Below are 21,912 nucleotides of genomic sequence, written 5' to 3' on the forward strand. Positions count from 1 at the left end.
ATATGGTAGATATGTAAGTTCCTTTATAGGTGTAATATTTTCTATCTTAGGAATGAGGAAGTACTCACTGTTTTGCGATTTTCCACAAAATATATTGCACTAATCAGAATACTCCTGTCCAAGGTAACAAAAATCTTTTGAAGGGTTGTAACTTAAACGAATAAAAATAAATAAATAAAAGGCAAATATGTCCGCGGATGACAAACAATATCTACCTCTATAAATTATTTAAGGTATTGTTATTTTATAGTTAAAAACAATAAATTTTAAACAGCATGTTAAAGTCAAAGTACAATCACTGACTGACTTGACTGAACCTTGGCTGTTCCAAACCTAACTCAAGTCCTAGGTCCTTATTTCCTGCCACCTTGTTTCATGTCTCCCATTTTCTGAGTTTTTTTTTTATTCAGATGTTCAGGCTTAGCTACCATCTTTAGGGATGTATCTTTTTTTCAGAAGATATAATGATTAATGAAATCAATTCTGCTAATAATAAATATTTGACCTTATGCTTCCATTTTAGTGATTTAGCTTCTGCCTGGTCTAAGACCAGTTTAACTCCTATGGCTTATTTTCAAGAAAAGTCCCCACTGGTTCGTCGGTGCCTTAATTCTTGACTTGGTGTTGTGACTCTGCATCCTTTAGGCAATTGCCCTACTTCACTGAATTGTTTCATGGCTCAACTGTATATGTACACAGCCTATTGGTTCTTTTCCTTTGGAGAACCCCAGGTAACAAGTTTAGCTGTTTTATAAATATAAATTGTTCTAAATAACTCTTCTAGCCAAAGTTATCACCACCCAGTAAGTATAATTTCTTCCATTCTTCCATGCACTCAATTTTTATATTTTACTGGAGAGTGATGCTTTAATTCCTTGGTACTCATTATCATCTTAGTGTAAGTCACATTGATTCAAGATATAGTGCAACAGGATAGATTTAATTATCATTAAGTAGCTAGAAAATGTTAGATATATACGAAGCAGGAAGAAGAGGGCCTCTTGTGATTGTACTACCCAGGTAGTAGACTGAGGATGAGAAAGGAAAAGACACATGGATTTTCTATTTTACTCAAGTGAGCCTCTTGGGGAATTAATAAACATACAAACAAACAAAACACAAAAAACAAGCAAATAAAGCCAATTATCAAAAGTCATAGTCATTTTTTTTTAAGTCAGTTATTTTAAACCTTAGTAGATAAATTGAATACCTAAACATTACATGTAATGATACTCTGAATCAAGAAAGAATTCAGAGATGAGATTGTAAGCAGGACCATATTGCTTGATATAAAACTTTTCAGAGCATAAATGGAAGAATAAAACATATTGAATTTTGTCATATATAACCAGTTTTATTTTATATATTATTCCATATATAATCCAGTTTAATATATAAGACTACTTTATTATTTGGCTCTCCAAAGAAGAATATTTCATGTGAAAAGTCATACATTAAAAAAGGGCCAAGGGAGATATTTTATATATATATATATATATATATATATATATATATATATATATATATAAGTTATTTGCAAAAATAGGACAGAATTACATGACAGAATGGATCTACAGAATGAAGATCCATTATCATGTTTTATTAAATATAATTATATTTAATAACAGGATAAAACAATGCTACTATTCAATAAAATACCTTAATGAGCTTGGCAGTGATCACCTTCTTGCTAATATCAAGCTATTCACATTTTTTAAATTACTCTTTCAGTCTGGCTTCTTTCTTATTGATCACTCATTTCTTCTGAAAACATGTCCCTTTCTCAGCTTTCCTTAAACAGTAATTTAATTCCTCTGCCAGCTTCCCTCCTGGGTCTTTTGCTTCTCCTCATATGCCTTTCCGCTTTGTCTCCTTTCAGTCCACACTCTACCCTTCACTGAACCCAGTTATTGCAATGGTATATGGTTTACCAGCCCCAAATTGATTTACCCATTGTGGTACTGCTTAACCAGTTTCCAGGTTGGATAAGTTAAAAAAAAACCCATCTTAGATATTTTACTTTCCTTCATTCTGCAGCTCTATTGTCATGTAATCCTATCCTATTTTTGGAAATATTGTATATTCACATCTCTTCAATGTACTCATCTCCATTATTCAACCAACTCTATAGCAACGTGTTCCTGGATTGCTATCAGAGATGTTTGGTGATTTTGCTTGAATCTAGGTTGCCCAGCAACACAATCTAACTTGTAATCTCCACCCCCACCCCAATTAATTTTCGCACATCCATTATATTGTCCAGTCAACATGTATTAAATTCTCATTATTTACAGAAGTCTGTGTTTGACATTATATGATGTACAAAGCCAAAGAATATAGCAAGAGACCTAACCTTCAAGAAGGGCAAGAAGGGTTCCATTTATTAATAGAATAATACAAATAGCTAAAAAAATGGAATGCATACAATTGTATAATGTATACGCAAAGATTTCTAAATAAGTTACAATATCAAGCAAGGAGATAAAATGTCAATTTCAATGGGTTTTTAGAATATGTGTTGCATTTAAACTGGCAGGATTTTTAGAATTAATACTCGGGGTATAATAGTTCAAGAATAGGAAATATAGGAATTGAATGCAGTATTTTAAAAGCCTTTGAATAAATTTACCCAAGGATAAAAATAAAATAGAAACAGAAAATTAAAGATTGAAAGTGATGGTTGCTATTAGACCATTGAACATAGATTGATAAATAGGTAAAGTGATAACTATGATAAATGTATAAATACATAGATGAAAGCAAAATCAGATGTATAAATATTAAATAGATGAAAAAATGGGTAGATAAGTGGATAGGCAGAATGCTAGATATAGAAAGAACATTATGTATAAAGATACAGGAATTTAAATGGCTTCAGGAGAGATTATAAGGAAATTACTTTGAATAATTTCTGTTATTCTAATTATATTAGGTTGCAATGTCACCTGTTGAATTTTCAATAACAGGGTAGGGATTGAGGCTTTGCCCAGAAATTAAATTCAAAGGAATATTTCCAGAGACTATCTTCTGCTTTAGGTAATAGGAGCAAGGTAAATATGCACCTAGAAATATATACATACTATATGTGTATACACACACATACACACACACGCGCGCGCGCACACACACTCACACACTAGAGACCTGGTGCATGAAATTCATGCATGGGTAGGATCCCTAGGCCTGACCAGTGATCAGGGCCAATCAGGGCCTTCCTTCCCTGGCTGCCAGTCAGGGCCTTTCTTCATTCTGTGCTGCCCCCCTGGTGGTCAGCGCACATCATAGCGAGCGATCGAACTCCCGTGTCCTGGTTGAACTCCCGAGGGGACACTTTGCATATTAGCTTTTTATATATATAGATATAGTATTATTTTTCAAAATGTGTGGCCTGTGAGACCTGTTGTTCATGTGTCTTCTCCAGCAGCTGGGGCATCCCCACCTTTGGTGTGTCTGGTGTAAATTACTTGAGCTCTGTGCCTTGAAACTAGTTTAATAAGTCCTTTACTAAGGAGCTCCTGAAGGGCTGCCCTGGCCAAGGAGCCACACATCTTCAGTCTCTATGAGACAACAGCTGGCGTTAGAAGCTTCTGGTTGGGAACTTCCTTACAGAGTTTGTCATACGTTGCTTTGTCCGGAACTTTGCCTTTGGACCACTTCTTTTTGGCCTTGTCCCTGGACTTTGTTCACAGGGTCTTCGTCTGTCTTGCCTGACTTTCCAGCATCTTTCTTCTTGTTGTTGGTCCTTGGGCAGCACTGGGAGACTCAGAGTAGGGCTTAGCCACTGCCTCGAAGATATCAGACCAAGAGGAAGTGCAAGTCTCCACCCTAGAAATATTTTTATTCGTAGGTGAATTCTTGAGAAGTTGAGCAAATTCTCCTTAGGGGACCTGCAGTTCATAGACTGAAGTAGAAGGCATTTTACCCAGGACACTATAACAGAATTCATTAATTTATTTTCTGCACTTTAGTTTTATTTTCTTAAATAAAATATGATATGGTATATCTCATACTTTAAAAGTCTCTCACAATACACAGAGTGCAAAATTTTTATTTTTTTCTTGGTAAATATTCAAGTGATTGACTGCAGTGATGGTATAGATTCTTAAGAGACTATTTAATAGAGGACTCATTCTTGGCTTAGTAATAATTTTTAGATAAGAAATAGACACTTTTCGTTTGTTTTATCCATTCAAACCCTGACAAAAGTTCATATGGAGAAATTTAAATACCAACTTTCAAATTTAGATAAGACACTTTGCATTTTCTATGTCCTGTGTAGACAGTAAAGAAGACAACTTTTTTTGAATCAACCCTTTTGTTCATTATTTGATTAAAAAAAAATCTGTTCTCATTTGGGTATTTTTATCTAGGATTTATAACCAAGATAATTTTCTAATGAAAAAAAATTGTAAACTCAGTGATACTGAATTCCATCAAGCTGACATTTAGACTTAAAATTTCTAAGGGATATAAATGGTGAATATTTACTGTGATAGATATCCAACTATCTACATTTTACTCAGTATCATCATATGTTGGCCTTAAAATAAATAACATATTTTTCCAGTCTCTTAACAGTAATCACAATGCAGAGAAAGGAAAGATTGTGGTACAAATAGTTCCAGTAAAATTGTTCATTAGGAAATACATATCAAACCTCTATAATGTGTTTCCAATAATATAGAGCAACGCGTAGGGCAAGGTGGTACAGTGTGAGCTTTTAGCCTTCATATAAATTTTATCCTTCCATTTCACTGGTTTTGCTAGAAGATACTGTTATTATCTTTGGCTAATTCATAGTCCCCAAAATATAATTATGGATTCCATTAGACCTTACAAATAATTTTCTACTTCAAGTCTCCAGCAATAAAACCAGCAGTGCAAGTCCTCTCAAATATCAAATTAATATTGCTTATATAGAAAAATTCCTTGAAATGATTTATTCTTAGCATTAATTTTAAAAATTGAATAGACGTAGTAAATGATTAACGTGCTATCCTTCTGACCATTTTCGGGCAGTGTTTGCACATGACTAAACAAATAGATCTTTGCAGAGCATAAGATACACGTCTGCTCTTTGCTTTCTTGATTGATTTGGATAACTGTACAATCATTAAGCTGAAGTCTCTCTTTAAGGGTAGAAAGGGCTGCTGGCAGGGAGCCAGTTTGGCAGGCTCTTCTATGTTGTGGTCTGTTTGGTTCATCCGTAGAGACATGGATTAAGATAGAATTATAGGAAATCCTATTGAGGTAAAGACCTACTGGATAAGAACGGGGAAAATTAATTTAAGCCTCTCTCCTCCTTCAACATAACCTTTTAAAATACTAGGTTACAGTGTGTTCATTTCACTTGTAATTCTGATATAAGATACTAATGGAAATGACATTTGAAAAGGAACTGACTTTTGTATATAAACTGTAACTGGTATGTCTTAAAAGTACTTTTCCATGTGAGCCTCAAATATGATAACATTCTCCAGGTTGTGAGCATAGATTAGAAGCCATTAAATTCTAAGTTTGCAAAGATAAATATGTACAATGGCTATCTCTTACAGAGCAAAGGGTTCTGAAATGTTGATTTATAGATTAAAATATTAGCTGAGCACTGTAACGGATTTCATAATTTTGTTGTTGCTGTTTTAATGGATCTGGAGCCTTCACAAGGCATCATTGTTTTTATTTGGCCTTTAAAAATCCCATTGTGAAAACACCAACTTTAAGAAGAGAAGGGAACAATTTAGGTAAAAGGAAGCCTTTCAGCTCAACCTCCTGCATTTTCGTCAGTCATGGATGAGGGGCCCTCTGACCTAAGAGAAAGACTAATACCAGCTATTTGCTCCTCACACAGTCCTATAATAAACCTCATTTTGCAGATAAATTTACAAGGAACTGAAAGAATTTAAATGACTTCTCCAAAATAAAAAAGTCAGCCAGTTGAGGTAGCGCGGAAATGAATTAAAACCCTCCAAATCACTCTTGTATTTTCTAGTGGTGTCAGCTGTGTCAGCTATGTGAGTAGCACAGACTGCTCTTAGGAATTGAAAAAAGAAAAAAAAAAAAAACCCAAGGAGGAATTAAAGAACAAAAAGGAAAGAAACAGCTCAGAGTTTGGCAGAAATATCCCTGATGCCCTGAAATGAAGGCAACGATTCAGATTCCAAGGGCACAGATGTGTGGCTTGCAAGGAAATGGCCCCTGGCCAGCCAGCAGAACACCCATCCAGGGAAGGCTCTGTCCTGGTGTGAGGAGAATAGAATGGGGGAGGGGCGGCAATTGACTGGTGTGCCCAATAAAAGGAAAAGGCCACAGTGTTGCTTGCTCAGCTAACTTACTATTTTAACCAAACTTTTGGAAGCCATAGCTGATGAAAGTATCCAAAAAACATTTGAATAGTTGCTGTATGAAACAGCCTGGAAGAAGAGAATGGAAAGACAAACAGAAGGAATGATAGCGTGGGTCTGGGTGCCCCCCACTGCTGCAGGAGAGTTATCTCAGCTCACTGGAAGCTTCCAGGGAAGGTGACAGCTTCTTTGGAACCATTGCCCTGCGATTCTTTTTCCAAGTGTCTCTGTATTTTGATAGGCCTAACTATTTTAGCCACTGATGAAGAAACAAGTAACTGTAGTATAGTGCTGAAAAATATGTCTTCTTTGCTTTAGGAATAGCTCATGTTTAGTTAACTAAAAATGGCTTCAGTCTTTTCCAGGAAGAACCTGTCTCTTTTCCACATAACTCCTCTTTCCTAAGTCATTTATCTTTCTCATTTTTTAAATTTACTAGAGGCCCAGTGCATGAATTCGTGCACCAGTGGGGGGTCCTTTGGACTGGCCTGTGGGATTGGGCTGAAACCAGCTCTCTGATATCCCCCGAGGGGTTCCAGATTGTGAGGGACTCAGGCCAGGCCAAAGGACCCCACTGGTGCACAATTGGGGCCAGGGAGGGACACAGGAGGTTGGCCAGCTGAGGAGGGACTGCTGGAGGGCTCCAGGGCATGTCCAGCCTGTCTCACTCAGTCTCAATCAATCGGACCCCAGCAGCAAGCTAACCTATGGGTCAGTGCATCTGCCCCCTAGTGGTCAGTGCACATCATACAACTGGTCGAGTGGTGGACTATCTGCCCGCTGGTGATCAGTGCACGTCATAGCGAGTGGCTGAGTGGTCTTAGCATATCATCAGCATATTACGCTTTGATTGGTTGAACGGCCAACCAGACGACCAGACATTTTGCATATTAGGCTTTTATTATATAGGATATGTATGGTTGGAGGGTGGTAAGGGCAAAAGGGAAAAATGAGGCTGTAATTTTAAAGTTTTAGCCTATTTTCTGTGTTTTTTAAAAATGAATAAAGAATGTAAAATGTAAAGAAATCTACCCAGTTTTTGAAATAAGTATTTATTGTGTGACATAATATGTAATGTTCATTATTAGTATAAAAATGTCTTTAGTTAACATAGTGTTTAAACTTAGTATGTGCCTGTGTGTGTGCGTGTGTGTGTGCACTCTGACATCTATCTATCATCTATCTATCTATCTATCTATCTATCTATCTATCTATCTATCATCTTTCATCTATCATCTTTTTCTATCTAATGGGTTATTAAAGTGGACTTTACCCATTATCTCCACTCTCAAGCAAACTGAAACATAGCTGATGTTGCTGATAGGTATGCATATGTTCTATACACACATACCTGAATAATCTATGCTGGATTTTCCAAGAGTGTTCAAGTACTGCTTTCTTTGAGGAAAATTGTCTGCCTAACAGAAAGTGGCGGGGAGAAGGGAAAGGTATGGATGCTTCTTACTCTTTAATCCAAGTTTGGTAAGAAAACTATGTGAGAGAATGCTTTGGAGAATTGACTGTGGGTCTCTGTGATCCAGGAAATAGAGATTAGTGCCTGCTTGTTCAGGTACCCACTGGACTTTTACTTTGGGCCCGGCATAGACTGGGGAATGTGTGGAAGTAGTCAGGGGAGAGTTTTCCTTGTGAACCCAACTCAAAGAGGCTGCTGGGTAGGACCAAGCAACTCCAGGGGTGTCAGTGCATGTGACAGGCTCTTTGAAGTGGATGAGATTAAAGTTCAGATGTGAAGTTTGACCTTGGATAACTGCAATTTGAGAAAACATTTCCAGCCTTATAATTTACTAGAGGCCTGGTGCATGAATTCATGCACCAGTGGGGTCCCTCGGCCTGGCCTGCGGGATTTGGCTGAAACCAGCTCTTGGACATCCCCGGAGGGGTCCCAGATTGTGAGGGCACAGGCCAGGCAAAGGGACCCCACCGGTACACGATCAGGGTCGGGGAGGGAGGCAGGAGGTTAGCCAACGAGGAGGGACCACGGGAGGGCTCCAGGGCGTGTCCGACCTGTCTCGCTCAGTCCCCAGATCAGCCGGACCCCAGCAGCAAGCTAACCTGCTGGTCGGAGCATCTGCCTCTGGTGGTCAGTGAACATCATAGCGACTGGTTGACTGTCTGCCTCCTTGTGGTCAGTGTGTGTCATAGCGAGTGGTTGAGAGGCCTTAGCATATCATTAGCATATTATGCTTTGATTGGTTGAACCGACAACTGGACACTTAGCATATTAGGCTTTATTATATATGGTATTATGACACATACATATTATTTGCTTATACATAAGCCAGCCATGTCTACATTTGTTTGTGCTCTAAACACATATACTTCAGAGGGAATAGGTTTGTGCTATAACATGTATACAACAAATTTTCATACAATAAAAATATCCTATTTTTATGGTCATTTATTGATATTTAGAGTTAATATTTACCTATAAATAACTAAATTCAAAATTTAATGAGAATTTTCAAATTGTCTCACTTTTTTAAAAAATCGGAACAAATCCTTTGGCTGTGTAATCATCAAAGGTTTTTTCCAAATATAATGAGAAAGTTGACTTGTAATTAACTTTTGCTGCTTGGCATTTGTACTTTCATGACAATTATTAGATTTACACAAGCCCCTCATTTATGCTATATGTAATTTGATTTGAAATATTTCTTACTATAAGAAACATAATTTTTATATTACTCAAATATAATTTTAATGGGTCTATTCTCTCATAAAGGTTATTAGATATTTTTAAAATAAAGGGTATGAGGATACTTCTTCAATCACCTTTCACTAAACTGAATGAACAATTGAGATGTGAATTTTAGAGCTAGTTGGATAATGGACATGAGTACTTAGGGAAGTTCAAAGAAAATGAAGGGCTTCAAAATATATACAGGCAATATCCTCCCCATTATGAAAGTATTCATTCAGAGGTGGCCTATACATGAATCATAAGTAGAAATAATTCCAAGAATGAGGTGGGGGAAAATGTATGTCAAGACCTAAAGTCAAGACATGTTTTCCTCATTAACCAATGTGTGATGGTATTCAAAACTCATTTATTTATTGATCTTTCCTTTCTAGGGGTAAAACATTGTTGAGCAGTTTGCTTTTCACTTGCTATTCCTTAGTAATAAAATACACTTTGCTAAGTTCAAAATGCATCATTTGAAATTTCTCTGTTTTCTTTGCTGTTCTTTATCTAACCCAACAATGCCATTAATATTCTGTACAAGCTAAATGTTTTCTTTTCATAAAAAGGAGCATATTTCAATGGAGCATATACATAATTCTGGAGTAAAGATGATCCTTATTATGCCCATTGCCCCCTTTATTTTCCGTCTGTGTAGTTGGGGTTTTTATCTCTGTTGACAGTGTGTAAACAGTACCTGTAGAATTTTATTTCAGTCAACATATTTCCTATCTAAGCAACAGGACAGCTTGAGGTGTTGCACTCCCAACAGACAGAAGTGCTTTCACAGAGGCACTGGCTGTTGACGGCCAGAATCACCAGTGACAGGTGAAGAGACGCTGTGGAACTGACGGGTGGTGAGAGATTATTGCCGCCCTGCAAAACAAGATGTCAAGAAGCATTCTCAGCTATTTGCCAGATGACAGACTGGTTGGAAATATTTGGTGTGAAATGGTCATTCTCATTCACACTCAAACGTGTAAGCAACGACTTTAGCATTACCTGAGAGATAAAAAGAAAGAGGCATGCAGAAGCAGACATCTGGTCTACCTTGCAGAGAGCCATTACATTTTTCTTATTTTCTAGCTACATGCATTTCCTTATAATGGTTGTTTCACATGATTTGGGGAATTTCATTCCATCGTAAGTAATGTTTAGACTGAAGACCCTTTGTTGGACTGCTGTGAGATGGATTTATGAGTTCCATTTTGTTGGCTTCTCCAAACAAAACTGTCCTATTTTAAGAATGTCTAAATATCTCATGGAATTTAACCCTACCTGGGTTTTCCACATGCCCTTTACTTCTTTTAAATCTCTGGGGTAATGCTGACATCATTGCTTACAAGTCTGAGTGTGAATGCACAAAAAGGGACTCTCAAACCGAATCATGCTAGCAGCTCACCCTGGGAATGACCTGTATACTGACAGTGGCCCTTTCTTACCTGGCCACCTCAAGATAATCAACTGTGAAAGCAATGAGGAATATATTTCGAGTCTGTAGAAGGGTTCCTGGTGTGCCTGGAAGGCAACCAATCGTGTCGTAGTAAATAGAAATGAAAGACTAACATGACCCAAGATAAAGTATTGAAAGACCAGAGAATTGTACAGAAAGTTGAGAAGAGATTAGTAGTATATTTGAGTGGAAGCCTACTATGAAAGTAAAATCATATCTTTGATGAAAGAATTATAACTAAAACATAAGAAGCTCCATTAAATATTTTTCACGATTGAGTTGCTGTCTATATCTAATAGCACTCAACATTCTGAATAGAAATCATTCTCAGACCTTGGTTTACTTAGCATATACATGTTCAGATATTTACCTTCACTTTTATTTATAGATATCTGTATCAGAAGATCCCTCATAGTAACAATTCTGTTTTCTATGATTACTACAGGTAAATGTTACTTATTTTATTAACTTAAATACATAGTAAAATTTAAATTTTTGGTAGCATTAGATACATACAATGGTCTCATCAACAAACTTATAATACAAATAATTTATGTAAATATTATAGGATTATTTCTCTCCAGGTCTAAATTGGGGATTTGTGTCTCATTTGTTGATACAGAAGCTATATCTGGCTTGGAAAATGGCAAAATCTCTTTACATAAAGCCCACGTACGTCAGGACTTACACACTGCCTCTTTCTCACATTCAGCGGAAGCCAAAACACAATGTTTTCATAATCCTTCAAAACACCCACAAAAGAAATGTGGCAAAATTTAAACAGCAATACTACTATTTAGATATTTTTTCCATAAAAATAAAACTAAGTTATTTTTCCCAAAAATATTCCCCAAAGAAAACAGAGCTTTACCTTATCGTGGTAACTTGGGAATTTTCCATGAAAAATTTTAAAGTCGATGTAGAGTTTAAAAGGTGTATTACTGTACATTACTATTCAAAGTGCCTTTAAAGTGTTTTAAAATTCCAGTGCTGCACCTGAATGCTCCACACAACACTCTTAATTGCCTTGCAACTCCTCTATAATTCTGGATTGAAAAAAAGACAAAAGTGTAACAGGAAGACTACAAATTTATTCCTTCATGTTATAATTCATAAATGTAAAATCAAAATTATGTCAGCACAAATTTTTGTGTGTTTTCATTAGGAAAAGTGTACTTAAAGTACTTTTATTATAGGTTGTATCTTCAAATTAGCAGTTCATTACTAAAGAGAATATAAGAAAGTTTCCCTTTTGAGAAAATTACTTTTGTGCTCAAAAATCCCACTTGTGAGGTAATTTTTACAGTAAAGGGAGTCCCAAGACTTGCATACAAACACCATCTATTAGCTAGTATGCAGGGCAAAATAGCTCACCTGTAGTTTAATAGAAAATAATTAAGTCCACAACATATCCAGTGATTAAATTTAGCCTAATTTAAACATTCCAAAATATTTATAAATGCTAATACACTTTTTTTTTCAAAAACATTTATTGGATTGTAATCAAATACTGTTACAATATAAGCTCACAAATTATTTAAGGTCATGAGAAAAATGGTAAATGTTTGAACTGCAACAGATCATATTTTTCTTTTCACTAAATTTAAGTAAGTGTGTGTATATGTGTGCATTTTGATTTGGTGACAATAAAGGAAATTGGAACATGGCTATATGTAAAGGATTGAATTACTATCATGGTCTTAATTTAAACAGCATTTTCCAGTGCAAGTAATAAATAATATTAGCAATATAATATGTTCGGCATTTCAAGAAAAAGAATACAAAACAAGGTGAGAATTTTTATTATTATTTTATTTTCAAATTTCTTGTATTTGCTGGGGAAAGTCTTTAGGCCTAGGCAAACTTTGTCATTTTTTCCTTTTGTTCCCTTAAAATTAGGATTATTACCCACTTTTCCTCTTCTTTTATACTCTTCTCAGCTGGAAGATCTTTCACCTGTGACCTCTCTCTACAATTAGACTGTGGAGTGGAAGCAGTTAGCCCTAATCCCCACTCCCTGGTTGCCCCTTAGAAAAACGACCTAGTCTCTGTGCATTGTAAAGTTTTACAGCTCAGCACCGTGGGGAAACACATAAAAACCAGAAATATTTCAAATAAAAAGGCTAAAAACACTCACATTGTGTATTTTAAGAGTTAAGAACAGAATTTGGAGTTATAGTGCCAAGTTCCACTGCTTATTAATTAGCTTTGTTGCCATGGTCAAGATATTTAACTGCTCCCTTTTCTATTTAGTACCAAGAGGATAATCATAAGCCTCCCCCCATGGCATTGTGTAGATTAAATGAAATAATGCCCGCAAAGTGCTTAACACAGACCCTGATTGTTCAATGTGTTTGTTTCTTCTTTTATTAGAACAAAACAAACCAAAGCCAAAGTCTCTAGTCTAGAGATTAGCTATTCATATGTTTTTCAAAGAAGAAAATACCAAAGATGACTTTTTGGATATTCTGGTTAATATTTCATTAAAATGTAGTGTGGAAGGAATCTACTATAGCACAAGTGAAGTTCCAGAATAGTAGAAGACGCTGGGTACCGGAAACACTTTGTTTGACTTATTTTTGTGGGTCTTGTATTCAGAGTTTAAGCAAGTCATTTCATTAGGAGGAAAGATAGGGAGGAGGAGGGTAAAGGAGAAAGAGTGATGAGGTGAGGCAGGAGGAGATGCTAAGAAAAGGATGTTGTTAGTCAGTCTTTGAGTGCTTCTCTGGCAAGAGGTATCAGCCTTGCTAAAGCTTCTTGGGTGAACCAAAGAATTGCTATTGCCTTAAGTGCAGCAATAGAATGAGCAATAACAATTTTAGACTTTCCTGATGTTCATTTACTCATCCAACAAACATTCACTGAGTATTTCTTATGTGTCAGGCATTGTTTTAGGTTCTGGTGAGAATAGTTTTTTTTTTAACAAAATCAACAAACATGTATGTAATTTATTTTCTGTGGGGTTGAGACATTATATATATATATATATATATATATATATATATATATATATATATATATATAGTATAATATGATAAATGGTGATAAGTATGATAGAAAAAACAATAAATTAGTAATAAAGGAGGATAAGGAATGCTAGCAATAGTTAGTTAACCTAATAGTTAAGTCAAAGAAGCCCTCTCAAAAACGGTAAAATTGAGTCAAGTCCTAAAAGAAATGAGGGAATGAGGGTGTGGATGATTATGAGGAGGCTGTTTCAGGCAAAAGAAAACAGCAAGTTCAAGGGCCTGGGTTGGAAATTGACTGGTATGATTAAGGCACGTTGCACAAGCCAGTGTGTTTTCAGAGGAGTGAGCACTGGGGGGAGTAGTAGGAGGTAGACTAAGCATAAAGAGAAAGGAAATCCAAGTTAACAAAGTATAATTTTCTTGTATTTTAATCAAATTCCAGTTATATTGAGAGAACTTGAGTTACAGAGCATCTGCCTCTTTTCATTTCTCTCATCTTAACTTCATTTGGTAATGCCATCAATATTAAACCATTTAGGGCATTGAAGACCATTATACAGCAACTATGGCATAATATGACTTGGATTTTTTGAAGATCACTCTGGATGGCTATGCCAAGAGTAGGTGACATAGGGTGGAAACAAAAGCCAACCAAGAGGCCAAAGCAGCAATCTAAATAAGAGATGACTGAGTATTGGACCGAGGTGGTAACATTGGAGATGGTGAAAAGGAATTGGATCCAGAAATATGTATTTTGAAGGTAGAGGAATTGAAAGGATACAGTTGTTGATGCTTAAAGTAGAAATGGCTGCAGGAGGATAATATTATGGATTAAAAAATAAAATCAGTTTTAGACACGTTTGGTTTGAACTACCTATTACTAGGCTACCAGTATTAATGAAAGTGAGTATGCTATCCATTGATGAGTAATTGACACAAAATTGCAACTAATAACTGTTACTCATATCACAAATATTTAAAGTTTACCATGTGATCAATATCTTAGTTGCCACAGGGGGTATCTCAGGAGTAATACAAAAGTTTATATGCCTTGATTATGTTTACATGTCTTGATAGAAAGATTAAATAATCAGTATTGAGGGAGGAGTCCAGGAAGCCTTTTTGCAAGAGTTGTTTTTACCGAGGTATAGGGAAAAATTGAAAGGTGTAAAAGTATAAGGAGAGGTAAAGAGAATCAGTGAGTTCTAAAGATAAAAGAAACTCTTTGCAGAGACCTAGAGAAGAGAATGCACACATTAAATTTGAGGAGTTATGAATATTTCATAGTTTCAGAGAGGAAGGGAGAGGAAGAGAGAGATAGAAACATAGATGATGAGAGAGAATCATTGATTGGCTGTCTCCTGCATGCTCCCTCCCTACTGGAGATCGAGCCTGCAACCCCAGCATATGCCCTTAACCAGAATCGAACCTGGGACCTGAAGGAGGCTGACACTCTATCCCCTGAGCCAAACCAGCTAGGGCCACATCGAATATTTTAAGGAGTTGAGACTGTGTATGTTTGTGTGTGTGTGTGTGTGTGTGTGTGTGTGTGTGTGTGTGTGGTGAGGTATATGAGGTATGGGAAAGGGCAGTGGGATAAGAGGTTAGTGATAGGATTTACATTTCAGAAAGACTCCTGGCTGCAGTGTAGAGAATACATGGGGCAGGGCAGGGTAAACAAAAGTAATCTGGAAGTAATCTAGTTCAGACCTGATATAAAGATGATAAGAAAAGAAAATGACATTTGTAGACTGGAGGAATCAATCCTAGAATAAAAACCAAGTAGGAATTACCAATCACAACTACAAATTAATAAAAATAGATAAATTTAAGATTACATTTCCTGAGTGTCGGATTTATTTGGTAAAGTCAGATTGAAGCAGTCTATTGGGAACATTAGGTCCCTGTAAATTGCAGAGTAGTAGGAAATGCCATCAATGTATAAATGAATGGGTATTTGAGACAGGAGATATTAAAGTTATAATAGCTCTACCTGCCTCACAATTTGGCTTCATGGTGGCTCCAGTTATGTGATTACATGAAGAAGATGGGATAAAGAAACTCTCAACAACTTTCACGATTTCAACCTCATGTAACCAATCCTATATAATAAAGAGGTAATATGCAATTTGACCCTCACTCCATCACACCGTCACAAGATGGCTGCACCCACAGTGGAGGCAGGGATCTTGTAACAAGTGATCAGCAGGGACTTGAGGCTGCCAGGTGGGGTTCCTGAGGCTGCACCCCCCACCTGGCGGGGCTTGATGGGGGTGGGACTGGCTGGGTCTGGGTCTCATGTGATTTTGAGGCTTGCACAAGTGGGTGGAAATTGACTCTGGGTCCCGTGACACATCCGAGACTCTGAATGGAGGAAGATTTTCATATACATTTTACTAATTTTCTTTCATCTCTGACACTTCTATTATAGAGAAAGGGCAACTAGCAATATTAAAATATTTCCTCTAATCAATTCCCTTTTAATGTGCATGAATTTCATGCACTGGGCCACTAGTGGGTGATAACAGAAAATGTTTCAGTTACTGATTACTGTGTAACATTCTCTGTCCCAGAAATAAATCCTTTATGGCTCGAAATAACAACACTTGTTGAGTTTGCTTTTGAATCTGCACTTTATGTAGGGTTCAGTAAAGATGATTAATATCTGGCCCCAACCTTTGGGAAGACTCAAAATTTTAAGGGCTGGATCAACAAGGCTGTTTGCACAACTCTGTTTAATTCTTCACCTAGTTTCAGGATACCCCATGTGGTTTTTCCAGCTGTGGATCTCAGGATAGTCCAACTTTTTACATGGCATCTCAAACATCTGAGATCCACGTTCTAAGAAATCTAGTGGAACCTTTCAGGGTTCTTCTGAGTAGCCTCAGAGGTTTAAGAATGTCACTTCTGCATTCTATTGGTCAAACAGGTCATTCAGGAGGGGAATTAGACTCTGCCTTTCAAGATGAAGGGGAGAGAAATATTTCTGACCAACATTTCAGTAAGGTAGAACACTTGAAGTTTATATATTTTAACTCTTTCCCAAAAAGGAGAATTGTTTACTAATGCTGTCTTTGGGAAATAATCAGATCTATCACAATGCAACTCTCTACAATTCCATTTATTTATTTTAAATTACTAGAGGCCCAGTGCATGAAATTCATGCATGGGGAGGGGGATGTCCCTCAGCCCAGCCTGCACCCTCTTCAATCTGGGACCACTGGCTCCCAACCGCTCGCCTGCCTGCCTGCCCAATTTCCCTCAACTGCCTGCCCCTGCTGGCCCAATTGCCCCCAACTTCCCTCCCCTGCAGGCCCAGTCGCCCCCAACTGCCCTCCCCTGCCAGCCCAGTTGCCCCCAACTGCCCTCCCCTGCTGGCCATCTTGTGACCACATGGGGGCCATCTTGTGCAAGGGTCTGACAGTCAATTTTCATATTACCTCTTTATTATATAGGATGGGTCAAAGTTGACCTAGACTGATTTTCCTAAGGTAACAGCAAGATTTCTTTATAAACAATGACCAACTCTTTTCTGTTAAAAGTGAAAGAATATAAGGAAATGTGCCTATTAAAGATTGCTATAGGTAAACTGTCACTTACATTACAAGAAATTGAAACATTCTGTTAGTTACTTTAACCATAACTAATAGAGACAGGTATCCGAGATGGGAGGAGGAAATGTAAAAAGGTTGAAGTCTGGAACTTGTCCCTGATGAAATGAGGAACCAGAAGGACACAGGGGTCTCTGTTTTGGACAAATGGTGGTGATCAGGACAAGACCTGGATGACGAGTGATTGCCTGGAGTCAGAGTTGTTCTTTAGAGATGGAATCCAGTTAGTCAGGACTATTTTGTTTTAAAGACCATGGCCGGGGCCAAGTTCCATGGGAGCACGTAAAGTGTTCAGGAGTCCGGGGCCAAGGACTGGCTGGGTTTGGATCATTGTGCAACCTGGATGTCTTTGCCATGCATGTGTCAGGGCTGAATGCTTGCTGCGTTAGAAAGAAAGGAATTTCCCCAACAGTAAGCAGTATTTGATCTTGGAATGTTCTACTAGTGGATTTTAACTGGAATAAATGTCAATTGTCAGTTGTGATCCTGTTGGGAATTAGAATGAGAGATACTTGATTTTTTGTTCTAGACTTTTGCTATAATCAAACCATATTAAGGAATATATATATATATATATATATATATATATATATATATATTATTGATTTTTTACAGAGAGGAAGGGAGAGGGATAGAGAGTTAGAGAGAAACATCGATGAGAGAGAAAGATCAATCAGCTGCCTCCTGAACACCTCCTACTGGGGATGTGCCTGCAACCAAGGTACATGCCCTTGACTGGAATCAAATCTGGAGCCTTTCAGTCTACAGGCCGACGCTCTATCCACTGAGCCAAACCAGCTAGGGCAGGACTAAATATTTTTAAAATCACAATTTTAATTTATGAAAAAAAGCATATTTAGACTCAACATCTGGGTTTGAAAACTTCCAAGTTTATGTACACAAATTAGACACTTCCTAAATATTTGTAGGAGAGAAATACTAGACTTTGTATAGTTTTGAATATCTCTGTAATTCTATTCAAAGAGCATATAAATGAGATGTATACATCCTTTTCTAATATTTTCAAGAAACTAGAATGTAATGGAGTCTCTTTCCAGTATCACTGATACATGAGAAAAAATGATGTTTTAAAAAATTTCTAAGATAATAATTTTATTTAAACTATACCCAAAGATGTTCTATACTGCCCCCCCTCCCCCATCCAAATAGTTTAGAAATTTCTAAAAATGATGTTGGATGTAAGACTTCTTTCTTTAACTATTCAGGAACATTATAGATTCAGAATTAGAATATTGTTTCAGTTCTTGTGTTAAATTATTGAAATGCATACGAAGTTTAACTGTCCTGAGGTCATATCTAAGGAATTCACTAAATCAACATTATATTAACCTTTGTTTATTCTTTTCCTGATTCTTGAAGATTAAACAAAGGACATGCCTCAGGTCTAGGCTTAATGTCAACATTAAAAATTAGCAGGAAGAATGTATCCAATGGGAAGAGGAAGTATTTATAACTAAGAGAGATAACAGTATGCTAGTATAGGAAGGGTAGAATGTCAAGGAAAAAATAAAGAGTAAAATTCAAAACAGAAATTTTACAGAAGATGTACATTTCTTTACCTCACATTTAGGTGCTGACTTATTAGCTATTCATTAACCTTTACTCAATCTGTGAGAATGTCCTTTGGTAAATTTTAAAGTTTGAATATCTAGATTATAGTTCCAGCTTTCAAGAAAAGCCAAAGACCAAACTCTTTATGCAGACATCATAAATTAATGTAGTTTCAACCTTTTAAGTTAATATACTTTGGCAATTTAATGAGTAGCAAATGGATTGAATGAAAAATACATACAAGCCTGCATAAATCTCAGTTGGCTTCAGAAGAACAAATTCAGTTTTCTCTGGTCCATGGAAAGACTGGGCATAACTCCTTTTGACTCATTTAAATCTATAAAAATATTCTGGTTTATATGTATACAATATGTTCGACCAATTATCCTCATTATTAATTTCTTCAGTGTTTGTACATTGTTTCAATGGCAATGGGAAGGAAATATACAATTAGAAATATTCTCAGTTCACCATTGGGAAATATCCTTGGATGATAGAGATAAAGTCCAGACTACATCTAATGCACAGCATTTCCAACCCATGGAACATTTTAATTATTAAGAAGGACAGCCTGCCTCTTGTTAGCTAAACTGCAAGGGAACTGAGGCTAGGAATTGAGTCTTAGCAAGATCTACATCCCTGGAAATCCACCTGCATGATTCTGAGCAAAGGCTAATCACTACTTATTGACTTGGGTAAAATCATGATAAAGTCAGTTTCATGAAACCACCATTGTCACATTAAATTCATAACCTGGGGAAATATTTGCTTCTATAGAAACTAACGGAAGTAGTTAGTACGGGTAGGAGAGTAATCCTATGCTATCAGTCCAGAGTGTTCAGGTACAGAAAATAAAAGCTTTAAAAGGATCTGGTTATTTGGAGTGACTGCCCAGGAATTTCAAATGTCATGTGTATGCTTCAGAATTGGCATGAAAAGATCCTGAGAGCCTCAGAAGTTATTGATTTCTCAAATGCTTCAGGATCATGCCTGTTTCATTAAGAGAATCTCAATTAAATAATGAATGTGTGGTGGTTTTTTACACTTTATACAATGGATTTTCTTTTGCCAGATTCTATGAGATGAAAGAGAAGGGATAGGGGTTGTAAATATGTTCTCTTTCCATGGATCTCCCAAACCCTGGCTACAGAAAAATCTGTCTACCCAACTTCCTTTTATTTCTGGCGAAAACTTGTTTTTTTACTAATTATCCCCAGCTGTAGCAGATTCTGTACTTCTTATTTTTAACTTTACATGCTCTTACATCCATATACTTCTCATATGGAATATTGGGTCTTAAAGTGGGAAATCCTTTGGGAGGGGTGACTATAATATGATTGTCTGAAAAGAAAAGAAAGTTAAATTTGAAGCTGAATAATAGTCCTTCTATTCTTCCTGCTTGTTGCCAGTCAACTGCTTAGAATCATTGTATTGGTATTTGCCTACAATAACAACGGAGCATACTCTTTCAAATATCAAGAATTTTGATGAAATTCATTTTTTTACAATTTCACATTTTTCTTTCTCTTGCTTTTCTTTCAAAGGAAATCAATGTGCCAAGTTCTAATTTTAAATTCACCACCGCCCCCATTATGCAGGTTTGCTGAAGTGCACTCAAGGCTCTTCAGAGGCCTGTACGTTCCCTAGTGAACAATGGCATTGAAATTGTAACAAACATGGCTCTGGGATTAGGGATTTGCACTGTTTGTTTGGACGATGAGGTTAAAAACACAAAAGAGGTACATAGTAGATTACAGTGAGTTTTAATGTATACACTTGCTCACTCTGTGTTTTCCCTGGTTGACAGTATCTTTTTCTTGCTTTTGCCACAACTTTGTCATTTATACTTCAGTGAAAATAATGGAGAAAGACCTAACAGCAAACCTATTTTTTAAATTAAATCTTTATTGTACAGATTATTACAGTTGTTCCTCTTTTTCCCCCCCAGAGCTCCCCTCCACCCGGTTCCCACTCCACCCTCTGACCTTACCTCACCCCGTCCCACTGTCTTCATCCATAGGTCTACGATTTTTGTCCAGTCTCTTCCAGCACCCCCCAAACCCCTTTCCCCCAAGAATTGTCAGTCCACTCCCTTTCTATGCCCGTGATTCTATTATATTCACCAGTCTATTCTGTTCATCAGATTATTTATTCACTTGACTTTTAGATTCACTTGTTGATAGATATGTGTTTGTTGTTCATAATTTGTATCTTTACCTTTTTCTTCTTCTTCCTCTTCTTAAAGGATACCTTTCAGCATTTCATACAATACTAGTTTGGTGGTGATGAACTCCTTTAGCTTTTTCTTATCTGTGAAGCTCTTTATCTGACCTTCAATCCTGAATGATAGCTTTGCTGGATAAAGTAATCTTGGTTGTAGGATCTTGGCATTCATCACTTTGAGTATTTCTTGCCACTCCCTTCTGGCCTGCATAGTTTCTGTTGAGAAATCAGCTGACAATCTTATGGGTACTCCCTTGTAGGTAACTGATTGTTTTTCTCTTGCTGCTTTTAAGATTCTCTCTTTGTCTTTTGCTATTGGCATTTTAATCAAGATGTGCCTTAGTGTGGTCCTCTTTGGATTCCTTTTGTTTGGGGTTCTCTGTGCTTCCTGGACTTGTAAGTCTACTTCTCTCACCAGGTAGGGGAAGTTGCCTGTCATTATTTCTTCAAATAGGTTTTCAATATCTTACTCTCTCTCTTCTTCTGGCACCCCCATAATTCGGATGTTGGTATGCTTGAAGTTGTCCCAGAGGCTCCTTACACTATCTTCATATTTTTGGATTCTTTTTTCTTTTTGCTTTTCCGGTTGGGTGTTTTTTGCTTCTTCGTATTTCAAATCTTTGACTTGATTCTTGCAATCCCTAGTCTGCTGTTGGATCTCTGTATAATATTCTTTATTTCAGTCACTGTATGCCTAATTTCTAGTTGGTCCTTTTTCATATCCTCGAGGGTCTCACTAGATTTATTGAGGGTCTTACTAAATTTGTTGGCGGTTACTAGAAAATTCTTGAAAAACCTTATAACCATGGCTTTGAACTCTATTTCCAGTAGTTTGCTTTCCTCCACTTCTATCATTTGTGACCTGTTTCTGTGTCTCTGCATTTTGGCTGCTTCCCTGTGTTTATAGAGTGGCTTTCTTTGCTAGGTGTTCTATAGGGCCCAGTGGCTCAGCCTCCCCAATTACCTGAGGTGGACACTCTTGGTGCACCCCTTTGTGGGCATTGTGCACAGTCTTGTTGTAGTCTTGTTGTAGTTAAGCCTT

General features: G+C 36.9%; 1 pseudogene across 1 annotated transcript in view; it reads right to left on the minus strand.

Annotated features, from left to right (window-relative positions):
- Window positions 1-3,404: 3,404 nt before the first annotated feature.
- The window catches only part of LOC308517064 (small ribosomal subunit protein eS25-like), a 41,065-nt pseudogene continuing 22,557 nt past the window's right edge, over window positions 3,405-21,912 (minus strand). The window contains exon 2 of the transcript in view: window positions 3,405-3,753. The product of the transcript in view is annotated as a small ribosomal subunit protein eS25-like (transcript). The remainder of the gene's footprint in view (window positions 3,754-21,912) is intronic.

The sequence above is a fragment of the Myotis nattereri genome (genome assembly GCF_964212035.1).
Source record: "Myotis nattereri genome assembly, chromosome: 3".
In the NCBI taxonomy this organism is placed as follows: Eukaryota; Metazoa; Chordata; class Mammalia; order Chiroptera; family Vespertilionidae; genus Myotis; species Myotis nattereri.